At 37.2% G+C, this 20448-nt stretch overlaps 1 pseudogene; it reads left to right on the forward strand.

Annotated features, from left to right (window-relative positions):
• The first annotated feature begins 5140 nt into the window (after positions 1-5140).
• On the forward strand, positions 5141-5523 carry LOC145663239 (small subunit ribosomal RNA; annotated as a pseudogene).
• The last annotated feature ends 14925 nt before the right edge of the window (positions 5524-20448 follow it).

Genomic DNA, 20448 nt, shown 5'->3' on the forward strand with positions numbered 1-20448 from the left:
AACTACTAATTTTTATTAATTAGATTAAATACATAATTAATAATTATTTATTTTAGCGTTATAAATTAATAATAAAGTACTATCTTGGCTTTTCTTCTCTTATTTATCTAGTTGTACATGTAACCTTCCTGATAAGAAATGAATATTATTGATCTTAAAGGTAAATAATGAAGTACAATTGGTCGCAGTACTTGTTTTTGTTTATTGATTAGTGTTTCAAGCAGTTAAGGTTTAAGGAGACCTGGCGAAATTCGTGCCATCTGCCGCGGTGAGACGAGCGGGTTGAAGGGAAGAGGTAGTGATTATTAAGCTTTAGTTATAAATTTAAATTAAAGGACTTTGTTTTATTTATTTTTAGGTGAAATTATTTAAATTAATGAGTTTTATGTTTGAAGCTATGAAATTATTTGTTAAACTTCATCAAATTTTATTTTTTAGATAATTTTTGTTTAATCATGCTTTATTGTTTTCCACATTATGCTTTATTATGTTTTGTTGTTAATTTCAATCATTGTTTTATATTTTTTTTATTATTATTTTTCTCATTTTTATTTGGGCTAACAATTACACATCTTAAATTATTAGATAATAACTGTCGATTAAATTCAGGTTCATCTCAAATAAAAAACTTCTTCCATTTTTGAAGAAGGGAAGGAACTTAAAATGCTGACCGCATTACCTCTCTGTATTGCTAAACTAATACGCTGAAGTAAAAATTGTGCACTTCTCGTATCTCCCGTCTTGAGGTTTAAGTTCGACCCAATTTCCTTTAGGAACTCCCTAGCTTCCCGGCTAAAAACTCCCATAGTTTCTGTAGCAAAGGCGATGAACATATGATCTTCTTTTAATTTTGAATATTTGGTGTGTTTTCGTTTACAGGCTGTCTCAGCAGCATTTCCTGCCTCTTTACATGTTGAAGGTAAATGGGAAGGTGCAAAAGTGTCAACACATGTAACGTCCCATACGAGTCGTTGCCCCATTTTCCAAGGGGTTAATGTTACTCCATCTGGTCGTTTCCCATCATCTCGAGACATTCCAAATGGTTCTAAAATACTTGGGACATCAATGCTGGCAAGAGCTCGTCTTATTATATTATTCAGTTCTCCATGACGAGAAATTCGACCTCCACTCCTAGAACAGCTTAACGCATGTAAGCCTTTTTCATCAACCTGTTCTTGACATGTACATTTGAAACTATGGCAGATATTTAAACCGAGACGTAGAGCGACACAAATTTGAAACGTGTTGTTGTCCAAGAAGGTTCCAATATTTTTTGACGGTGTTGCCTGTAGCCATGCACCAGATTCTTTTCTTTGTAAGGATTTAAAACGGGCTATATCATATGTATTTTCAGGGACCAATTCTTTATCAATTATTGCTGTTAATATAATTTTATCCCAATTCTGTTGTGAGTCCAACACGGTAGGAGTCTCATTATTGTATATACCATTCCATATCTCCAATCCCTCCGTCAGGTGATGAATTTCCACTTTGTCAACTGGTATATTTAGTATGTTGGAGACAAGTGGCTTCACTCCAAAAGATGAGGACAGGAAAGCTGGAAGGCTTAAATCAGAGACTTTTCTTACGCTTAAACCTCCTAAGCGAATTGGTAAGCTTGCTTGAGTCCATTGATTTTCATTCAAAGAATAATTGATGATAGACTGAAGTGCATATTTCAGGCAATTATCAAGCTGAAGTAGTTTGGAAGGCATGGACCATGTGGGAGTGGTGCGTAAAAAGTAGATAAGTTTCGGTATTCCCAGGCAATTCTTAAGTAGAAAAAAGGCAATATGCGCTGGTAAAGTCTTCAGACGCTGAGTTATTGTTTTTAATCTATTTAAATGCTCATCAAAATTTTCCTCATATCCATCATCAAGGAGAGGTGATCCCAAAAGAGTTAATTCACTTTTGAGTACCGTCCGTATCCCAGGTAGCAATTCTTGAAACTGGGATTCGACTTCTTTGTCTGGATTCCCAGATGTGAAAAAAAGTTCGCATTTAGACGGGTTAACTTCAAGACCAAGTTTCTTTGATTCTTCTATCACAGTCTTCATGTCTTGGTAAACTGACTGTGGAGAACCACCTAAGCTACCGTCATCCAAGTAGAAGATATTTAGTTCAGACGATAAAGTGCGAACTATTGGGTGGATGGCCAGACTAAAAAGCATTGGACCAGCTGGATCACCTTGTTGACAGCCAACTTGTGATAAAATTGTTCGTTCACCAAAAAATAGGATTGAAGGTTGAGCATAACTTTGCCAAAAAAATGAATATAATTGAGGCAGTACTTCTTTAACTTGTTGTAGCATAAGATCTCTTTCTACAGAATTGAAAGCATTTTTGAAATCGATCTTGAGAAAGACATAATTAGAATTCTTATGTGCTTGTATGTAACTGCGGGTAGCATGTATAATAGCTTCGTTTCCTTTTTTAGTCGCAAATCCAAGTTGATGAGGTTGCAAATAAGAGGAGCATTTGGCATACACAGAGGAAACTGCTGCCTTAGATGCTAAACGTCTAAATGTACATCCAACAGCTATGGGTCTAAGTCCTCCATCCTTCTTTCGAAGCGCACATAAATTAGCACCAAAGAAATATTTGCATATTTCAAGATTGACATTTCCGCTCAGTATGAGGTTTATTAACTTTGTGATCTGCTCCAGCAGATATGATGCCGCATCACCTGCTGATCTGGAAATAAGATCTTTTAAGTGTTGAGGTGACAAACCATCAATTCCTGATGCAGAACCACTAGGGAAACTACAAATAGCTTTTGACACCATTCCACGATCCACTATGATTTTAGGATCAAGGTCGTTTGGAGGATCGGGTAAATTAAAATCCCTGGAAGGAGCTGGGTGTTTGTTTTTGATATGGAGATATGTTTCCTCGTTTATTGGAGCCAAAATATCATCGGAGCTTAACAACCTTAGGGCCCCTCTGGTATCAAAGTCGGCAATTTTTGCTTCTATTCTTTTCGCTAAGTAATAATCTGTTGACACAGTTTCATCTAAATTGCGTTTAATAATCTGGGTAATGGATTTCGCGCTGCGATCCTTAGGGATTTTTAGATGAACAAACGAAAAGGTTAACAAATTTTTCCACGAGATGAAATCATTTCTATTTACGCATGTCTCTATTATAGATGCTAATCTCTTTGCGACTGCATTTCGAGCTCCTCTTGGAATTCTCTTTATTAACCATATGGTTGACTTTAATTTTGCAAGTTCTTTAGCAAAATCTTGCGTAGTGACTTCAGATTCTGTTATCACATGTTTTCTCGCCTTGTGTATATTCAAACCTTTCCTGGTTGGAAACCTTTTTAGACACTGAGGGCATGAAATTTCATCATTTTCCATTGAAATGGAGATATCTGTTAATGAATTTACTTGACTAATATTGTTTTCCATTTATAAGGATTTTTGAATTATTTTCGTTGCACTGGATTTCATTGTTAAAAGATTTCGGATTTTAACGTTCAATAGGCCTATTTCTTTCATGTTGCTATATTTAGATAACCACTAACCCAATTTTAAAACGGATTTCACCACTTTTACCTGGGAAACATCATGCACACCTACATATAACTCAAGCACGTCAATCAAAGGAACTTCCTCACTTTCAGACAAAAACCACACAGAGAATGTTTCTGGATCGCACATTAATCACAACAATAATCACCATTTGTTAAACTAGGATTAGATACCCTATTATTTTTAATGTAAAAGGTAATACCTGGGTAATAGTACAGGGTGCGGCACTTAAAACCGGCCCGTCGTAATATACTGGTATATTGTGTTTTTGGCAACACTTAAATAATCTACCTTCCTACCAAGAGATGGCATGTCGAGGTCGGGTCGACTTACGTGAACTGCAGCAGTCACGTGCAGCCGCAGCCAGAGAAACTTGTCGAAACCAGTTGAGAAAAAGGCCTCGTTGTGTTAAGCCGGGTGAGTGTCAGTGTGTGATAATGCCATATTCGATACCCGAGCGTGTTGCCATTGTTGAAGGGTTCATTCTCACAGGATCTTTTGTGAAAACAAAGAATTTGTTTCGGGAGAAATTTCCAGGACGTTCTGTGCCAGCAAAAAGCACCATTCAGGAATTGATTGAAAAATGGCGGCGTACAGGATCGGTTCAAAATGCTCCCAGGAACAGACGACCATCTGTCTGCACACCTGAATTAAAGATGCAGGTGGAAAAGATAATGACAAGAAGTCCTCGAAAGTCATCCAGGAGATTGAGTCAACAGGTTCATGCGAGTGAGAGAAGTTGCAGACGTGTTTTAAGGGGACTGAAGTTAAAACCGTACCGGATAAGTGTTGTGCAAGAACTGAAGCAGCCTGACCTGCAGAAGAGGGTGCATTTCTGTTCATGGCTGTTGAGCAATGTTGCCAGTTGTTTCTTGGATCCACTAATGCTCATCATGAGTGACGAGGCGTGGTTCCACCTGTCTGGGTACGTAAATTCCCAAAACAACCGGTATTGGTCGACAGAAAATCCACACGCAATCCACCAGGTACCCTTGCATGATGAGAAGATTGGTGTTTGGTCTGCCATTTCCGCCACACGCGTTATTGGGCCCATATTCTTTGAGACGACAGTAAACAGTGACGTGTATATGGGAATCCTGGAGGAGTTTTATGGAGCGTCAATTATGTTACTTTCAGCAGGACGGTGCAACATGCCACACATCAGCTGCATCATTGTCCCTTGTGCATGAGATGTTTACACCAGAGAGGACAATCAGCAAAGGCTTGTGGCCTCCTCGGTCACCAGACTTGTCCACGTGTGACTTTTACTTATGGGGACTGTTAAAGGGAAGTGTATACGAAACAAATTGACACACAATTGAAGAACTCAAGACCAGGATCCAGGATGTCACCAATAGCATTACAACACAAGAACTGACAAGGGTATATATGAATCTCCTCAATCGTGCTCACATGTGTGTTGAAGTGCGCGGAGGACACTTTCAGCACCTGCTGTGAAGGCTGCTGGGAAGATGAGTAGTCATATTCTATATATTACATTTCATTTATGTGTTGTAGTTAATCATATTCAATACATTACATTTCATTTTATGTGTTCACTTTACGGGCCGGTTTTACGTGCCGCACCCTGTAGTTATGTTCTTGAAATTCAAAGGATTTGACGGTATTATAGGCTGTTCAGAGGAATCTGTCCCGTAAACGACAATCCACGATATATTTTACTTATTGTTTTTTGGCAGTTTGTATACCGCCGTAGTTGAAGATATTAGAGACAGAGACCTTCATTATCTTTATTGAGGAGGACTTCAGGTCAAGGTGCAGGTTATCAGTAAGAGGAGATGGATTACAATAGAATGTTTATACGGATTTTATTATGAAATTATTTAAATGAAGATGGATTTGAATGTAATGTTAGTTATGTTGCTATTATGAGTAGGGCTCTAAAATATGTACACACCGCCCGTCGCTCTCATTTGTTTAGGTGAGAATAGTCGTAACATAGTGAACGTACCGGAAGGTGTGCCTAGATTGGATTAATAGCAAAATAGAGCTTGTTAGTTGAGCTATTCGTTTACATCGAGGAGGTTTCTGTGCAATTGATTGAAGGATGTTCTTATGCATATATTTTTTTTATATTGAAGCTAAGCGATTCAACTTTAATTGATGATATAGAATTAATTTGTTGATATTATAGTTAAATAGTACCGTAAGGGACTGTTAATAGCAGTATCTATTACTTTCTTTGTGCACCGAGAGGAGCAAGTACTCGAACTAAGGGAGAAGATTCAGGGCTTCTACTCCAAGATGTGGAAAGTGAGTAACTACATAAGTCGGCATACATGCTGCTCGTGTTAAAGAATTCCAAAAAAGGTAAACAGAACAATAAACCACCTTGTTTTATAAATTGTTTTTATACCTTCATTCAAAGTTACATCAAGATCATCTTAATATCCATTTTGTTAGGTCTTTAAGGCGGTGACGGTAACACAAAATAATAATCGTAACTGATTGGAGCAAGAATTATGCCGTTGTCAATGACATGTTGATTTTCTACAGCTGTTGTTCCTAATCATCTATATCAGATTGTCTTCCATTCTGCCAGTTCTACATGAACTCTCTTGGTAGAATACCCAAATACCTGAATACTTCATATCGGCTCTCTTACACTAAAATGTAGCTCGCTCACAAACCTATCTTTCAGTCACTTTTTATCTACAGGTAAAAAAGCTTATCCGGCTGGAGCTGATAGTAGCTGTGTGGGTCCTGGAATTCGAATATCCTCTTTCACACACCAATCTCGTTCGATTGGGTTCATGCTTAGACCATTTCACTCCTGAAGTTTTTGCTCGTTAGCTTGTGTGTCTCTTGCTACAATTTCGTTTTCTATTCGGGCACCAAAGCCGCTCGTGCTAAAGATTTCCAAAATATGTAAACTAAACAATAAACCACCTTAATGTATTATAGCTTGTTTTTTTACCTTCTTTTAAAGTTACATCAAGATCGTCTACATGTCCATTTTGTTATGTCTATAAAGCGAGGACATTATTTCAAAATAATAATCATAACTAATTGAATAAACAATTAAGTAATTTTCAATATCATATTGGTTTTCAAAAGCTGTGTTCACCATCATCTATATAAGATTGTCCTCCGATCTAGCTTTTGTACATAAAGTTCCTTGGCAAAATGAAAAAAACCTTGAATATTTCATATCTGCTCTATTATACTAACATGTGGCTCGTTCACTTTCCTATCTTGTAGTCACCTGTTATGTACACGTTAATAACATTAGCCTGCAGCAGCCGATGGTAGCTGTGTGGGTCCTTAAAATATGCGTTTCCTCTTTCACACACCAAACTCTTTCGATTGGGTTCATGCTTGGACCACATCGCTCGTGTAGTTGCAGGTACTACCGAATTGAATGCTGAACAGCTGCCGTCTTAGTAGGGGATAAAGTGGCCAAATTGAAGTTTTGTAATATTCCTCCCTTGTAATAAGTGATTTGGCTTATACCAGAGAGAACATGTTTCCTTCTTTATTCGGCCGAAAAAGAAAAGTGTAATCTTGACCATTTTGTCCGGATTGAGTTTAGGTTGGTTTATGAATATTTTAAGTTAACTATTAAGTTTCTTTAAATTTAATAAATTTGTAGCATTTCCTTTCAGTAGTGCTTGTATTGAGCTTAAAAGGATCAGCAACTGGTTATGAAGTCCTCTAGTAAGTTTCTTAAAAGATTTTGAATCAGACCCATCAACAGCTACAGACTTCCCGTTGTAATTTCTTCTATTTCTGTTCTCCATATACAGCTATGTTTACGAAATTTGTGTCACTTAGTTACTAATCAAAGCATACAGTGAGCTTATATGAAAAGCTTATTTGATTGGCCATCAGTTTGGTTGCTTTGTGATGACCAGTGTTAATAAGTAGATGGCGAACACAGGACTTACTATACCATAAATATTTTCCACCTAACCGTGTAAGACAAGATCTCTAAAGAACTTAAAATCGATTCTTTTCTAGGCTCATCGATCAGATCACCGGTCTCACTCCCAAAGTAAGGCTGCTTTGGAGGTTAGAATATAATAGGTTCAATACCTAGTTTTACAGCAATGAATCGGGAAAATATTATTAATGATTGACCGGAACCTAGTGAATCCTGCACAACTCTGTATGTAAGCCCTAGTGAGCAGCAAGGACTCGAATTAAGTGCATATTTGATAGCCTCGAGTGTTAACACACAGGAGACTTTCTTTAACTAATATATCCGGAAGAACACAACTCTTTGTATTAATCAGTGTCCATCAGGTTAACAACCAAGAAAAGGTGAGAGCGTTATGGGTGTTATGTTGATTTCTTCAGCAGAAACCATTCTCAAATAGTATTGTAGTTGCTTATAAACGGGAGTATAGCAATTACTTGATTATCATTGATAAATTAATACTTCTTTTTTTTTACATTTGGTATCACAACATTTTTCAATCCCAAGGCCCCACCAAAAACAAACGGCTGTCGGTTCGCAAACCTATTCGTCTGTAATACCCTTTTCTTATAAAAGAGAGAAGGAGTTGGTTTGAGGACACGCAAGCTCTATTCACCTTAGCGAGATGAATATAATAAATAAGATTACAGAAATTCTTCCTATTGATCATTCTGTCTCAGATATGAAAGCTGTCAAAAAGCTAATACAGTTTGTGCACTATTCTGCTACAGAGGGGGAATTTACCAGAACTTTACTCACCGGTGAGAAAACGTTTAGAAGATCGAAAAATTCAAATCCTCCAATAAGCTTAGTAAGAGTCTGCGAAATGGCAGTCTGGATTGCAAGATGAACGGTGCAAGTCAAAAAGACTTTAAGGTTCTAAAGCCTGAAGATTATTGTGATAGATACGTAGATTCTTGATCAAGTGAATCAAGGTTGCAAAACACCCTCATAATTTTTTTATAGACGCAAGTCTAACTTTCAAGCTAATCGAAAGTTAATAGCAGTATTTATTACTTTCTTTGGGCACCGAGACAAGTAAGTACTCGAACACTATTACTAAGGGAGAAAATTCAGGGCTTCTGCTCCAAGATGTGGAAAGTGAGTAAGGACATAAGCCGGCATATATGCTGCTCGTGTTAAAGAATTCCAAAAAATGTAAACAGAACAATAAAAGCCTTCTTTTATATCTTGTTTTTATAGCTTCATATAAAGTTCCATCAAGATCATCCTCATGTCAATTTTGTTAGGTCTTTAAGGCGTTGACGGTAACACAAAATAATAATCATAACTGATTGGAGCAAGAATTATGCCGTTATCAATGGCATGATTTTCTACAGTTGTTGTTCCTAATCATCTATATCAGCTTGTCTTCCATTCTGCCATTTCTACATGAACTCCCTTGGCAGAATACACAAAACCCTGAAAACTTCATATCGGCTTTTTTACACTAAAATGTGGCTCGTTCACAAACCTATCTTACAGTCACTATTTATATACAGCTAAGTAAGCTTATCCGGCTGGAGCTGATGGCAGCTGTGAATGAATCGGAGGCCGTAGTATCTTGTGTTGTGTATTTAGGTGTTAAAAACGAAGCAGTAGTGCTTTTAGAACTCCTTAGCTCACATTATGCAATGGCGTACTATTTAAAAAACCGTGGATTTACTTCTTCCTTTAATAAGACGAGGGTATCACAAAACGAACAGCGGTTTCTTTTAGGTGGGCCGTTGGGATTGAAAAATCTGATACCAAATGTACAAATTTAAGTATTAATTTATCAATGATAATCAAGCAATTGCTATTCTTTTTTTATATATGTAAGTACATTACTTTTTGAGAGTGCTTCCTGCTGAAGAAATCTACTTAGGACTCATAACCTTCTTTTCTTAATTCTTAGCCTGATAGAAATGGTTTAATCCAAAGAATTGTGTTCTTATGGATATATTATTTAAAGAAAGTCTCCTCTGTGTTAACACTCGAGGCTAACAAATATGGGTTTAATTCGCGTCGTTTTAGTTCACTATAATTTAGATACAGAGTTGTGTAGGATTCACTAGGTTCCGGTCTATCGTTAATAATATTTTCCCGATTGTACACTGTAAAACTAGCTTTTGAACCCATGATATTCTAACCCCAAAAGCAGCCTTGCTTTGGGTCTGAGACCGGTGATTTGATCGATGAGAAATATGAAGAATTGATTTTAGGTTCTGTTGTGATCTTCCCTTAGACGGTTAGCTGGAAAATGTTTACCGTACACTCAGTCCTGTGTTCGCTACCAACTTAGTATCGTCTCCTCCGAGGGTTGTAAATGTCTACATAACCACATGTCGAGTTCCCCGAGCAAAGTCTAAAAGTGAGTTCTCAATGATTTTGAGTAGGCATGGTGTTACGAGTCCTAAGTAGATTTCTTCAGCAGGAAGCACTCTTAAAAAGTAATATAGTTAACTTACATATAAACGGGAAGTATAGTAATTGCTTGATTATCATTGAAAAATTAATATTTATATATTTACATTTGGTATCACATTTTTCAATCCCAGGGGCCCACCTAACAAACCGATGTTCGTTCTTTGATACCCTCGTCTTATTAAAGGGAGAAGTAAATCCACGGTTTTTTAAATGGTACGCCATTGCATAATGTGAGTTAAGTAGCAATAAAAGCACTACTGCTTCGTTTTCAACACCTAAATACACAACACAAGATACTACGGCCACCGATTCATTGTTGAATTTCTTTACTGGCTCTAAGCCAATAGGAATTAAGGTATACATGGCTACGTCCACTGCTGATTTCTAAATTTCACAGCATTTTTAGAAAGGCATAAGCCGCCATAAGCCCTTTAGCCTTACCGGACACCTCGAAATAGAACCTTCGAATTATTGGCACGCTTGTTGCACCCTTAACCACTAAATAAAAATCGAACATCTTCGTCCAACTTCGTCCAGTTATTTTTTTCATCACCGCATCACTTAGAGATCGATTTAACCCGGCATTTCCCATAGCGTTGTTTGTAAAGATTAAACTTTCTCGCAAATAAAAGTTTTTATTAGGCACTCGTTAATACAAATTTCATTTTATTTTGAGAAACTCATACCCCGGTACCCCAGTACCATGGTGTCACCTACAGTTGATACTGGCAATAAGTGTACAATCTGACACCAAGCTAAACTTATAGAGATTTGAAGTTTTATTGTAAGAATATATGGTTCTCGTGCATATACTTTGAAACCAAAAAAATTTAACCTATATAAAAAATTGCACACACATTACAATAAATATCCAGCATAATATAGGTTCAAAAACCATAGCAGTTCATGAAACAGTTTAAACGCCATCAAACTGAGAGTTTGTTTGCCTTTTCTGCCGACCTTGCGTTCCGATTTAAAAAAAAAATCACCGATTGGCATTATGGAACTTATACCAGCAATGCTGACGTAACCAAACCTAGCACTTTCCACAAACTATAATCTTTTGTAGCAGAAACCGCATCTTCTTTGGGGACAATCCACACGGTCGTGATCTTCAACACTTCCACTATTTCGCTGCTCCGGTGAAACTCTTGATGAAACAGGTGATGCATACACAACACTTTTCTTAGCACGTTTCCCATATTTTTGGCAATAGACTTGCACTACTGGTCTCCTGAAATCACAATATGTAAATCGACTCCCAGTGGTTGTGGTTCTAAATATTAGCCAAGCATTCTAGCACGCTGCGTCGATTCCGAAAACAAACAGTGGGAACCACAACTTTTTACCCCGGTAACCTATCTGCATAAGGTGAACATTTTCGTCAAACCTCTTTGTCCCTCCATGTATCTGTTATATTTTTGTATAACTCGTTTTAATCTCTAATTATTATCTTTTTTCAATCATTGTAGAATACTATTACGATGAAGTCAAGTGACATCTCTGCTAATGTTTTCATTTTAAGGCGATTTCTGACGTAGTGGATGCATATTACAAAAAGCTTCACAAGCTCGAGAATGCTTGTCCTATCGCAAGTGATCCATTAACTTGTCCATCATTTTAACGCGATTTCTCTTTACTATACCTTATGCGCTCACCATGATATTAATTCATTCTCAGCTAAAGACTTCTTGATCGGAACCTCACTGGTTTTAAACTCGAAAATTTCGTATTTCTAAGTCCTAAGGACAATATGTGTTGTCGTACTTTTTCCATTTCAAAACACCCTCTCTCGTCGGTTGTCCTGGATGCAAAGTGATTCCGCTCGTTCTAATGCAAGTATCATGTCGGATCTCGAAATCTTTTTATCTAAATGCATCCTGATATCTACAATTAGTAATACCACTATTTCTGCGGAAAGCCACAGCCGGCAGCCTTGTAGATATGCCATATGATAGTAATTTTTCAACAGATTTTTGAGTATTACAGCGTTTAAGTTGCAATTGAAAAATTCTAATCTGACTACGCTTCTTATCAAATATTACTATAACTGGTTAGTTGTAGTGCATGCTAACTACATGCATTCGTTTTGATAAAAGAACAACACGTATCTCAACATCTCCTCTTAGTAAAATATCTAAATGTTTCTGTAACTTGCTAATACAATATCTCTTAAAACAGTCTGAAGTATAGATCTAAGCACTTATCTGTGTGTTTCGACTTTCTTCTTGCCACTGTTAACGGCTCTAAACTGGACTATGCAAGGAATGTACTCTAGGCAGTTTGCTATGTTATTCGGCTATATGCACCGATCAAATATGCAAAATTCTACAGACTATTTGCTGCCTCTATTTTTGTAAGGGAATTTATTTTGTGATCTAGGATGGTTCTGATCAACGGCCATGGATGAGCTCGCATCCATACCAGGCCAAAAGCAGCGGTTCAGTGTTAGAGATGAGTACACTTCGTAAGCCTCAACTGCTGGCGATTAATGGGGTACATTTTGTGGAGTAACTTTCTGCTCTTCACAAGATACTTTTTAGTCGACGGACAGGACACGCAATCTCTATTCACGTCAGAGTGTTGAATTTAATAAATAAGACTCAAATATGACAGGGGAAAGGAGTCAAAAAGCTTATACAGTTGGTGCACTAATGTACTACAGAGGGGAAGCTTACCAAAACTTTACTCACCAGTGAGGAAACGTTTAGAGCATCGAGAAGTTGAAATCCTCCAATAAGCTTAATAAGAGTGTGCGATTGGCAGTCTGGAGTGCAAGATGAACCGTGAGAGTCAGAAAGACTTTAAAGTTCTATAACCTGAAGATTAGTGTGATAGATACGTAGCGTCATAAATATAGCATCGTGATGAAGTGAGTCAAGGTTTCAAAAGACGCCTCGGAATTTTTTATAGACGCAAGTTTAACTTTCAGGCTAAGCGAAAGTTAATACCTGTATCTATTACTTTCTTAGGGCACCTAGACGAGCAAGTACTTGAACACTATTACTAAGGGAGAAATTCAGGGCTCTTGCTCCAAGATGTCCAAAGTGAGCCTAAGAAGTTTTATATCTTTGAGGTGATCATAACTGAAAATCTCCCAACGTAACCTAACTACAAAAAATAATCTGTCAATTGGTAAATTTGTTGATGTCTGTGTTCTACACCTATTCTACCATTCCTGTATAATTACTTTGTATCGCGTATCTGTGCTTTAAAGCGCTTGCTTTATAAATTCAATTGCCTGACTTGTCTCACAGGCCAAGAGACACGGGCCTGGGTCTATAAGGTAATCACGTACCTAATTAACTAAAAATCAGCTATTAGAGTTTCACGCCAATAACCTCCATGTGGATCCTTTAAAAGATTACGACCATAAGTGTAATATAATTTTTACAGAAAATTGTTAAGTTTCGTGGCATTCAGACTGAAAAGCAGCTAGGTACAGTCGCAAAGGAACAAGGTGCTCAGCAGTAAGCATTGATTGGACTTATGTTGTATAAACCTGGGGCAATACGTGAAACCAACAGGGATCAAAATGTACATCGAGCCTTGGCATGTACCGTATATCGAAACATCGTTATTTTTTAAGAGAGTTAAACTTTGCTTCTTTTTAGGAGATTCGCAAACTAAACGGTAGTTACACAATTGTTACTATCCTTGCAGTTGGCAGAATCCTTGAAGTCAATCTGCTGTAGAACATCAATCATATAAACAGCCAAACAATAAACAATTGTTATAAACGTACAATTGAATTGTACTGCTGTACGCGAATGTTATATTTTAATGATTTTTTTTTCCTTAACTTGTGTGTGTCCTGCTACGGTTTCGTTTTCTCTTCGGGTACCAAAGCCGCTCGTGTTAAAGAATTCCAAAATAGGTAAACTAAACAATCAACCACCTTTATGTTCTATATCATGTTTTTAGACCTTGTTTTAAAGTTACAACTAGATCGTTAATGACCATTTTTTAGGTCTATGAGGCGGGGACGTTATTTCAAAATAATAATCATAACTGATTGGATAAACAATTTAGCCGTTGGCAATGTCATATTGGTTTTCAACCTCTTTCTTCTTTATCATCTGTATAAGATTGTCTTCCAATCTGCCAATTGTACATGAAGTAACACTGCAAAATGGGGGAAACCTTCAATATTTCATATCTGCTCTTTTATTTTAACATTTCGCTCGTTCACATTCCTATCCTTCAGTCACTTGTTATGTACAGGTTAGTAACATTAGCCTGCTGGAGCTGATGGTAGCTGTGTGGGTCCTGGAAATCGCCTATCCTCTTTCACACACAAACCTCATTCGACTGGGTTCATGCTTAGATCATTTAGCTCCTGGAGTTGGAGGGGCTGCCGAATTGAATGCTGAACAGCTGCCGTGTTAACAGTCTGAAAAGTAGCCATATTCAAGCTTTGTTACTACTCGCTTGTTATACCTGATATGGCTTATACCAGGGAGGACATGTTTCCTTCTCCACACAAGCAAATAAGAAATGTGTAATCTTGACCATTTTGTCAGGATTGAGTTTTGGTTGGTTGAAGACTCTCACTAACTTTCACAATTGCTCTTTTTGAAGGATCTTGAAGGCTGCCAACTATTACTGCTTAGTATAGCGGAGGACGTGTCACAGCCTGTTGCATCATGAAAAAAGTGAAAGCAATCATTTAATGACACTAAAGTTTTTTTTTAAATTTAATAATTTCATAGCATTTCCTTTCAGTTCTTCTTGTAGGTGGCTTTAAAAGAATCAGACTGCCCATGAAGTCATCTACTAAAATCCGAATAAGACCCATCAACAGCTACAGATTTCACGTTTGTAGTTTCTTCCATTTTTCTTATCTATATACAGCTACCTTTACTCTTTCGAAAACTGCTTGCATGACTTGAATCCGTCTAGAATTGATCTCGAACTTTCTCAAGAACTGTGATTGAATGGTCGCGGCTTCAATGGCAGATATAAATTCAATCGTTCCAGATATTTCCCAGAAGCATTTTTTGTCTTTCGGCACTTTCCGTGTTTAATTGTAATTTAAATCCATAAAATATAAGTTGAAAATCTGCGTTAAGTACGTTTACAAATTTTGTTAAGCGCTATTTCCAACTTATATGGATTTAAATTACAATTAAACACGGAAAGTGCCAAAAGAGCTTTCGGGAAATATCTGGAACGATCGAATTTAAATCTGCCATTGAAGCCGCGACCATCCAATCACAGTTCTTGAGAAACTTAGAGATCAATACTAGATGTCTTCAAGTCATTGAAGCAGTTTTCAAATGAGTAGAGCTAGCTGTATATGGAGAAGAATAATGGAAGATACTACAAACGGGAAACTTGTAGCTGTTGATGGGTCTTATTCGGTTCTTAGTAGATGACTTCATGAGCAGTTGCTGAATCTTTTAAAGCCACATACAAGGAGAACTGAAAGGAAATCCTATGAAATTATTAAATTTAAAAAAATTTAGCTTCATTAAAAGATTGCTTTCACCTTTTTCATGATGCAACAGGCCTCGTGTGACACGTCCTCATCTATATATTCACCACTGAATAGTTGGCAGCCTTCAATTGTGTAAGTTAGTGAGAGTCTTCAACCAACCAAAACTCAATCCTGACATAATGGTCAAGATTACACATTTGTTATTTTCTTGTGTGGAGAAGGAAACATGTCCTCCCTGGTATAAGCCATATCAGGTATAACAAAGGAGTAGTTACAAAGCTTCAATATGGCCACTTTTTCCTCTGCTAACACGGCAGCTTTTCAACATACAAATCGACAGTCCCTCCAACTCCAGGAGCTAAATGATCTAAGGATCAACCCAATCGAATGAGGTTTCTGTGTGAAAGAGGATAGGCTATTTCCAGGACCCACACAGCTACCACAAGTCTATAAGGGGGGGGGGATGTTATTTCAAAATAATAATCATAACTGATTGGATCAACAATTAGCAATTGTCAATGACATATTGGTTTCCAACAACTTTGTTCTTCATCATCTATATAAGATTGTCTTCCGATGTGATATTTGTACATGAAGTCCCTTCGCAGAATGGAGAAAACCTTCTATATTGGATATCTGCTCTTTTATACTAACATGTGGCTCGTTCACATTTGCAGTCCTTTGTTATGGTGGCTGTGTGGGTCCTTAAAGTTTGCATATCCTCTATCACACACCAAACCCTTTCGATTGGGTTCATGCTTAGACCACTTCGCTCGTGGTGTTGGAGGTACTTCCGAATTGAATGCTGAGCAGCTGCCGTGTTAGCAGGGGGAAAAGTGGCCATATAGATGCTTTGTAATATTCCTCCCTTGTTATACCTGATATGGCTTATACCAGGGAAGATATGCTTCCTACTCCATACGGGCGAATAAGATATGTATAATGTTGAAAATTTTGTCCGGATTGAGTTTTGGTTGGTTGAAGAATCTAACTAACTTGCACAATTCTTCATCTTTTTGAAGGATCTTGAAGGATGCCAACTATTCACTGCTGAGAATAGCTGAGGTCGTGTTACAACCTGTTGCATCATGAAAAAAGTGAAAGCAATCTTTTAATGATACTAAAGTTTAATTAAATTTAATAATTTCGTAGCATTTCCTTTCAGTAGTGTTTTTATTAACATTAAAAGAATCAGCAACTGCTTATGAAGTCCTCTAGTAAGATTCTTAAAAGTTCTGAATCAAACCCATCAACAGCTACAGATTTCGAGTTTGAAGTTTCTTCTATTACTGTTGTCCATATACAGCTACCTCTATCTTTTGCTCACAGTTTGCATAATTTGAAACCGTCTACTATTGATCTCCAAGTTTCTCAACAACTCTGATTGAATTGTCGTGGCTTCAATGGCAGAAAAAAATTTTATCGTTGCAGATATTTCCCGAAAGCTCTTTTTTTTTCTTTTGTCACTTTCCATGTCTAATTGTAATTTATATCCAAAAAATATAAGGTCAAATAGAGTTTAACAAAATTTATAAACGTTTACAACGGAGATTTGTGTTGCCATTTTTAGTCCACACCATTGCGTGTAGAAGCTCTTCCTTCTACGTGTGACTTTCAAAACACAAGACAATAGAGATTCTGCGTAATCACCGCAGTCGAACTAACATTCTTGCGCATTGGCATATTATCACACAGGGAGAGTGGCATTAGATCAACGTATCGCTCAACGTATAAACTCATGCCCACAAAAATCCTGTAGACTTCTTTCATCGTAAAAGTAATTGGGAATGAAAAATTAATCTTGCAAACGTTGTGTCTGACGTTTAGTTAATCCCCAAGAAAATTTCGATGCCTTCATTAAAAACTGTTCGATAATCATATCACTTGGAACTTCGTTCGAGAATCTCAATGTTCCTTGAGTTTTTACTTGTAATCCTCTGACACCGTATTTGCTTCCAGGCCTCCATTTGTTTAATATAGTGATGTCCAATTTTTTCAAAGAAAAGATGACCAGCTGCGTGAGAAAACGGAAATATTAATTTATTTGCCATCAAATGAAGTGTCTAATCCCCTGTTCAATTTAGTCCCATTTATGAATTGCAATACGGTTATGACCTTTTCTATATGCTGCAGTCAAAGTTAGCAATTCGGAAAATGTAACCGTGTTAATTTTGAGATTTCTTAATATGGTTTTTGTCATGCAGCTTCATTTTCTTATAATGTTGCATAGTGATTTCCTCATCCAGACGTTGTTGAAAAGATCGCATATCCTAGATTTTGTCATCTCCTTCGACGGTTGTAAATGTCTTCATAACCATATGTAGAAGTCCCGGAGCAAAGTCTACAAGTGAGTTCTCAATGATCTTGAGTAGGCACGACCATTCAGCATTTTCACCAAAGTTGTCATAATGTACACGATACAGCAAAGTTCTTCTATACCATTTCCTGACATAATGTGTCTATTCGTGCCTCTGGTGGGTTGTATAGCATGCTAACTGCTTGCATTCGTTTTAAGAAGAGAACAACACGTATCTCGACATCTCCTCTTAGTAAAATATCTGAATGTTTTGTAACTTGATAATACAATGTTCCCCGAAAACAGTCTGAAGTATAGATCAAAGCACATATCTGTGTGTTTCGACTTTGTTGTTGCCAATGTTAACGGCTCTTAGCTGGACTATGCAAGGAATGTACTCAGGGCATTTTGCCATGATATTCCGCTATATGATGCGATCATCTAAGCAGAATTCTACAGACGATCTGGTGTTTCTATTTTGGTAAAGGTATTTACTTGGTGATGTAGAATGGCTCTGGTCAACGGACATTAATATGCTCGCATACATACCAGGCCAAGTGACAGACTGGTTCAGTGTTAGAGATAAGTACACATCGTAAGCCTAACTGCTGGGTATTAATCTGGTTAATTTTGTGGAGTAGTTTCCGATCTTGAGAGGAAACCTTTGAGTCGATGGAATGGACACGCAAGGTCTGTTCACGTCTGCAGAAATACATCTTGTTGATCATTCTGTCTCAGGTATGAAAGGTGTCAAAAAGCTAATAAAGTTGTTGCACTAATTGGCTACAGAGGGAAAGCTTACCAGAACTTTACTCCCCGGTGATTAAACGTTTAGAAGATCGAGAAATTCAAATCCTCCAATAAGATTAAAAGAGTGTACGATATGGCACTCTGTAGTGCAAGATGAACCGTGCGAGTTAGAAAGACTTTAAGTTTCTATAGCCTGAAAATTATTGGGATAGATACGTAGCGTTATCAATTCAGAATCTTGATGAAGTGAGTCAAGGTTGCAAAAGACTCGTTTGAACAATGAACCCGAGGGCGAAGGATTTTGTGTTGTGTACCTAGGTCTCAAAAACAAAGCAGTAGTGCTTTTAGAGCTCTTTAACTCACATTATAGGATGGCGTACCATTTAAAAAAACGTGGATTTACTTCTCCTTTTTATAAGAAGAGGGTATTACAGACGAATACGTGTGGGAACGGACAGCGTTTAGCTTTAGGTGGGAATTGAAAAATGTTGTGATACCAAATGAAAAAAAATAAGTATTAATTTATCAATGATAATCAAGTAATTGCTATACTTCCCGTTTATAAACAACTACAATACTATTTGAAAATGGTTTCTGCTGAAGAAATCTACATAACAGCTTTAACGCTCTCACCTTTTCTTGATCGTTAACCTGATAGACACTGATTAATACAAAGAGTTGTGTTCTTACGGATATATATTTAAAGAAAGTCTCCTGTGTGTTAACACTCGAGACTATCAAATATGCATTTAATTAGCATCCTTGCTGCTCACTACAGAGATGTATAGGATTCACTATGTTCTGGTCCTTCATTAATAATATTTTCCCGATTGCATACTGTAAAATTTGCTTTGGAACCCATTATATTCCAACCTCCGAAGCAGCCTTACTTTGGGTCTGAGACCGATGGTTTGATCGATAAGAAACATGAAGAATTGATTTTAGGTTCTTTTGAGATCTTCAATTAGACGGTGAGTTGGAAAATATTAACTGTACACTCAGTCCTGTGTTCGCTACCAACCTAGTAACACTACTAGAATGTGAACGAGCCACATGTTAGTATAAAAAAACAGATATTAAATATTGAAAGTTTTTTCCATTTACCCAAGAAACTTCATGTACATATGCCAGATCGGAGGGCAATCTTACATAGATAATGACTAACAAAGCTGTTGAAAACCAATAGGTGGTATATAATTTAGTTTACATTTTTTCGAAATCTTTAACCCGAGCGGCTTTGGTAGCCGATGAGAAAATGAAGTTGATCGGGATACACACAACATAACGAGCAAAAACTTCGGGAGTTAAATGGTCTAAGTATGAACCCAATCGAACGTGGTTGGTGTGCGAAAGAGTATATGGGAAATCCAGGACCCACACAGCTACCATCTGCTCCAGCCGGATAAGCTTACTTACCTGTAGATAGAAAGTGACTGTAAGATAGGTTTGTGAACGAGCCACATTTTAGAGTAAAAGGGCCGATATGAAGTATCCAGGGTTTTCTGTATTCTGCCAAAAGAGTTCATGTAGGAATGGCAGAATGGAAGGCAATCTGATATAGATGATTAGGAACAACAGCTGTAGAAAATCATGTCATAGACAACAGCATAATTCTTGCTCCAATCAGTATGATTATTATTTTGTGTTAACGTCACCGCCTTATAGACCTAACAAAATTTGACATGAGGATGATCTTGATGTAACTTTAAATGAAGGTATAAGCACAAGGTATAAAAGATGGTGGTTTATTGTTCTGTTTACATTTTTTGGAATTCTTTAACACGAGCAGCATATATGCCGGCTTATGTCATTACTCACTTTCCACAACTTGGAGCAGAAGCACTGAATTTTCTCTCTTAGTAATAGTGTTCGAGTACTTACTTGTCTCGGTGCCCAAAGAAAGTAATAAATACTGCTATTAACTTTCGATTAGCTTGAAACTTAAACTTGCGTCTATAAAAAATTTCGAGGGCCTTTTGCAACCTTCATTCACTTGATCAAGAATCTATATTGATAACGCTACGTATCTATCCCAATAATTTTCAGGCTTTAGAACCTTAAAGTCTTTCTGACTTGC

Source organism: Thermobia domestica, chromosome 10, assembly GCF_964235325.1.
Source record: "Thermobia domestica chromosome 10, izTheDome1.hap1.1, whole genome shotgun sequence".
Classification (NCBI taxonomy): Eukaryota; Metazoa; Arthropoda; class Insecta; order Zygentoma; family Lepismatidae; genus Thermobia; species Thermobia domestica.